A 5,744-nucleotide genomic window follows, 5' to 3' on the forward strand; every position below is an offset into this window, starting at 1 on the left:
TTTGATTGTGTTTGCTTTATTCAACTCTGCTCCAGGCAATTTAAAATGTACCACTATATAATAAGCATGGGAAGGTTAACATTCACATTTTAGGGATAAAACATTTTGACAGTTCTAGTCTACATTTGCATTTAAAAACCTTAATGCTTTTGATTAGACCCTATGTTTATCATAGGATCTCTTGTAGGCATTACTACTGTGAGATTGTTACCTTTCAGGATTTGTTCTGGACTGTGTGTTTGTGGGGAAGCACAAAAGCCTGCTCATTCCACAGACATGTTGTTTTCTTGTTCGTGGTTTGTCTTATTTTCTGTAATTTCTGATGGGGCTCTACTGCTGAGTCATTTGTGTTTGTTTCTGGGGTTTTTTTTGTAGTGTGCAGAGTTAGGCAGGTACAAATACATAACTCTGCCTCACACGCTTGCTGTTTTTTCACTGGTCTCCAAATTCTCAATTTTTGGTCCACACCAGAATCCCCAAGGGGACAGAGTCAGGCTTTGTCTGGAGAGAGACAAGAGATCCTGCCACGATAGCCATTATCTTTCTCACCAGTGAACAGGTGATGCTTAAACACAGCATGTGCACAGACAATGGCCAGCATTCTGAGCTCATGAAAATGATCACTGGCACAGGCTGATGTCTGAAGGACTGGTCACTAAAACTATCAGTATTAATTGCTCCCCCTTTATTTTATCCATCATCTTTCTGCATTAGTGACGTTCAGTAGGGCTTCAAGTAACCTGATATAACATCTGCAACATTGCTATCACCAAGAAAACATTCATTCAGATAATAAGGCTGTCTCAAGATACTCTGTCTCAAGAGACCTGTGTGTAAATTAGACCAAACAATAGAAAAACCCTCAGAAAACTAACAAACACAGTGGCCAAATAGTTCAAACTTTTCAGAAGAGCAGGAATTAAGTGAAATAACATTGTAGGTTTTACAGGAAAATGTGTCTGAGCTGTAGGTTTTCTCCCTGATCTTTTAGCCAGTCTCTAGAGACTTTGTGCTATAATTATTAGATTTACCTTGGGAAGGACATGGACTCAGGTGGTACCAGAAATCTTGTGCAGTGAATTCTCCAGGAGCTCCTTCCTGCATTAGGCCTCGTTATTCTACTTCCAAAGCCCTGACAACTCAAACACCCTTGTAAGCTGCTGTGAACTGTCCTTTTCTATATTTTCCTTCGCATCTGGGAGCTGTTTCTTCTGACTCAGCAATAAATAGCAGAGAAGGGAAGGACTCTGGGAATTCAGAGATACAATGTGTGCAAAGTCATGCATTCTGATTATGAAGGGAACCACTAGTAAATCCTTTCTATGGTCCCAGATTGGTTCTTCCATTGAAAATCATCAAAATCTGAATTATACAGAGGTTATGTAGCACTATGAGTAAGTACTTTGGCCTTTCATGTCATATTATGTTGTTAATTAGTTAATGTTTGTAAAGCACTTTGAAGATGAAAAGCCCTATATAAGTTGTATTATCTCTAGAGACCTAGGTTCAATTCAAAGGTGCTTAATTACATATGCCATAAATTAGACTTAATGAGTTGTGCAGTCATATGTTTTATGCAATGCATGCAGGTTTCTCAGATCTGTGCCTTGTGATCTGCTGCAGTACTTCTTTAGGTATTCAGAGCTGTTAAGAAAATTACACAAAAATAGGGGAGATAATTTCTAAAAATAATTGAGTTGCATTTCAGCACTATTCAGGACTCGGTGGAGCAAATTACCAGGAGCTTTGCTCTGCTGTGTCTAGGGGTTTTCCAGTAACCAACTTCAAATTGCTGAAGGTAACAGTTTTGGGGGTTTTTTAATTGTGGTATAGACAAAATTCTAATTCATACTTCTGTATTTTGACTTAGCAAGAGGGTGCTGAGAGGTATTGGTATGGCTGCTGCCCTTCCAGTAATGCCCTGAAATGTCCCATCAGGGGACCTCTCGGTGTTGGGTTGTGTTCTCAAGCACAAGAAGAGAAGTTCCCATCTCTAAGAGATACTATCGTGTCATTTTCAACAAGCCATTACAAGTGGGTAATGTGCAAAAAGAGGAAGTCACATTTATAGGAAAATGTGGTTTCATTGGCTTTGCAGAGCTGAGACTTTCCATGTTATGTAACTTAACATATTTTGTGGCCAGAAGGCTACAGACTTTGCTCCCCTGCAGCCCCGGCACCAGGGCAGCTGTCCAGCAGTGAGCACAGGCAGAGTTCAGAGACATGGAAAACCAGCAGGATCATCCACCTGTTCTGAAGAGGCTCCCATGTGTTCCTGCAGAAGAATATATTCATTTTACCTTGAGCCTTTCACAGGTATAAAGAGAGAGGCAGGATTTATCCTGCTTATAAATATGTTAGGAGTGATTGTGTTCATTAGTACAACCTAAGTAGATTGGAAAACCTAATTATTAGCAATTTACTATGAGTGTCTCTAACAGACTTACTTGAAAGTATTTATCCTGCAGTGGAAGTTGTTTGATTTGGTTAATGTTTTATTGTAAGCATATGCAGACTGTGTTCCAGGGGAAAATATATTTTTGAGTACTCCAGACAAGTGAAACTGGTGAGCCCGCAGTCCAGAGAAAGCATCTGTAACCGCAGCCAAAAGAGGAACGAGGTTTCCGACATTCTTTCAAGACATGTGTTTGAAGCATGGGTTCCCATCACTTTCAGAGCCACTTGCAGGCCTTTTTCTTTATATAGATTTAGACAAGTTGATGTGGGCCTAGATTCAGCATGATGAATGCCTTTGTGGTTTCTCCCTCGTCGGTTTTCCCTCTGCTGATTTTATTGCTTATTTTGAACAGGAGTATGTTCTCAAGAAACTTTAAATGGGACAAAGCATAGTTTCTGACAATGTTTATCACTCATTTTTCATATTCCTAAGAAATGGATCTAGTCTTACACCTTATCTACTAGGGCACATCTCCTTCAAAAACAAGATACACTATTGCTGAATACTTTTCATATACTCTAATAAATAGGAACTTCACATGAATGCTGATTTGAGCTCCAGGCTGTGGTTAAACATTTAAATAGTGTAGCAAACTTATCAACAAACCTTTCCTTCCCCACCCTTCCCCCTTCCCTTTTTACAGTGAACAGATTTTTATCCGACTAGCACATGACTTGGGGATTTTTACAAGCAGGTTTAGGAACTTGTCAAATATTTGAAAACTTGAGTCTGAAAATAAAACAAAAATCCCCACAACTTAAAAGTTCAGTATTTTGTATAGTGTGTGCAAAATGGGTAAAATTTTGACTTGCTGAAGTACCTACAGAGTTCTATTCTCTGACCTAATTATCACTATTTAACTAGGAGTTTGACTCCAAGACATCACACGTACTGGTGTAACTTATGGATGTACCAAATCAAGGGACCTGTAAGACTACTCCTGTAGTCTATTGCCAAAAGGTGACAAGAATATTCATGTCATTTTTTTCGTCTTGGCATTTCAAGTCTGTCTTCTTTCCTCCTCTGCTTCCAAGATGTTAGTGACATACTCTGGCAGTGATATCAGTGCTGCTCAAACTTCAGTGAAGAAGCTCTCTGAGCAAGTGAGACAGTTGTGAGCTTGAGCAGCTGCACTGAACTGCCTAATCCAGAGATGTCAGGGAGCGGGAACAAATGTACAACACTGCGAGGGCACTTTTATACAGCCAGACCTCCAACTCTGACCAAGTGCTAAAGGCTCATAAGAGTTCTTTCTGAGAAAACGATTCGTGGGCTGCAAAAAGCATTAAATGCGCATGGAGAAACAATTGGTAAGTTAATATCCAGTAAAGAACTTCTGGTCACTTGGTCATTGAGTCTGGTGACCCAGTTAGGAGTTTTACAAAAACAGTTGCCATCCTTTTGGCTTGTGACTTCCCTGGTCATTTTCCTGTTTTAAGTCCTTAATTTAACAGAGCACTGATCTCTCTTTCTCTGAGAGTCTTTGACTGTGGAAACGTTGCCCATGTGATCTGGAAGGCTTCTGGATCATTACTGCCACCGACTTCATCTCTCTGCAAGCAGAGTTATCAGAAGTCAGCTGCAGAGTGGAAAGTGTGACAGTAAATTGTGAGGTAAGCCCAGATTTTATATGGATGTGTCTTTCTACCAGAGTGGATGAAGAGCATCCACCCCCCTGAATGTGGCAGATATATGTGAGTCATCATAAACTCCTTAATACCTGTTATTTCAGTGGACCTGTGGATTTTGTGTCAGCAGACCTGACAAGTTTACTAATGGTCTGCTGCATGATTCTTGAATTCCTTTCTCTCTACAGTCAAGATGTGTTGCAGAAAGGAAGAAAATCACACACAAAATGAAAAAAAAAAAAATCACAAAACCCCAAAGACTTGCTGGTTGCTTAAACTGTTGGTCTTAGTAGACCTTCAAAATTACTAGGATTGTTGTTGTGATATGTTTTTTAACACATGTAAAGCTTTTAAAAATCATACTAATTAGTTTATGTTGTTCAGTATTACTATAATATCTATTAACATGCTGGGAGGGACAGTTAAATCAGAAAACATTGAGAATTAGGTTCACAGGTATTCAAACCCAGGAGTAGCATTGTGACACCAAATATTTTAGTCTCTTGCACGGACCTAAATTTACTTCAGCAAGAAGTGCTCTGTGGTTGAACTAGAGCATGCCTCAGTTTAACTCTTAGTTCAGTAAAACATTTCTATGCTGAATGATACTTAAGCTTAAGTTCAGACATGTGTGCAAGTCTATTGTATTTGATGTCTGAGGTTAATGAGGTTAACAACAGGCTGAAGTGTTGTCCTGAACCAGAGTTTGATTTGACAATATGGAACAAAGTACATGTGGTGCACACCGACACTTGTATTTTTACGTCTCCTCGGGATATAGGCAATGAAATTATTTAATAAGTATTCATCAGGAAATCTACTTCATTATGACTAATTGTTTACAGTTAAGCCTAAACTTAGTTCTGCACTAGGTGTTGATTGAAATTTTCACTGAAGTAGGAACACAGTCCATGACTATATGCATCTAACAAGACAGATTTATTAATTGAGGTGGTCAAGTCACACTGTTGCCTGACAAAGGGTATCAGAAAGCTTTTAGACTTAAAAATGAACAACTCCATAAAGCTGGAGTTTGTCATGGAAACATCATCACACCAACTAATTGGTGTTATTCGTTCACCCCATTAGAGTAATTATTTGTAATTGTTATTATTGTAGCATATGTCCAGCACTTAAGCAGTGCCTATTACTGGGAAGAGCTGGATCATTCATCAGAGAAAGAGAGAAATTGAGTTGAAAATGTCAAATCAGGCAGGCAGATGGAATTATCTCATGTGGAATTTGCTCTTAAACAAATTGATATTTTTTTCTCTTGCTTCCTCGTACAGGCAAAGAGGAAAGCAAACGAACACTGTCTCCCAGTTTCACAAGAAAAAAGTCAGAAATACCATAACCATAACCAAGGCATCTTGAATAAAGAAACACTTCAGTGGACCCTGTCTTCAGGAGTGAGTTCAGTTTCTCTGACACTGAAAGGTACCTTTGGCCCAGCAAGGCTCCCGTGAGCTGTGAGCTCTGGACCTGTGTCACTGAGAGAGGTAGAAACAACCAAGGAGTCACCACTGAGCAGAGACTAAACCCGCAGAAAACCACTGTATGTACCCTTCTTCTAGTAGGAAAAAAAAAAAAAGGTTACATGCAGAAAATCTATCATAATTGTTTTTTCAGAACTCCAAATCCTGCAGAATTGGTTTGGA

Source organism: Myiozetetes cayanensis, unplaced genomic scaffold (genome assembly GCF_022539395.1).
Source record: "Myiozetetes cayanensis isolate MyiCay16 unplaced genomic scaffold, myiCay2020 scf16, whole genome shotgun sequence".
In the NCBI taxonomy this organism is placed as follows: Eukaryota; Metazoa; Chordata; class Aves; order Passeriformes; family Tyrannidae; genus Myiozetetes; species Myiozetetes cayanensis.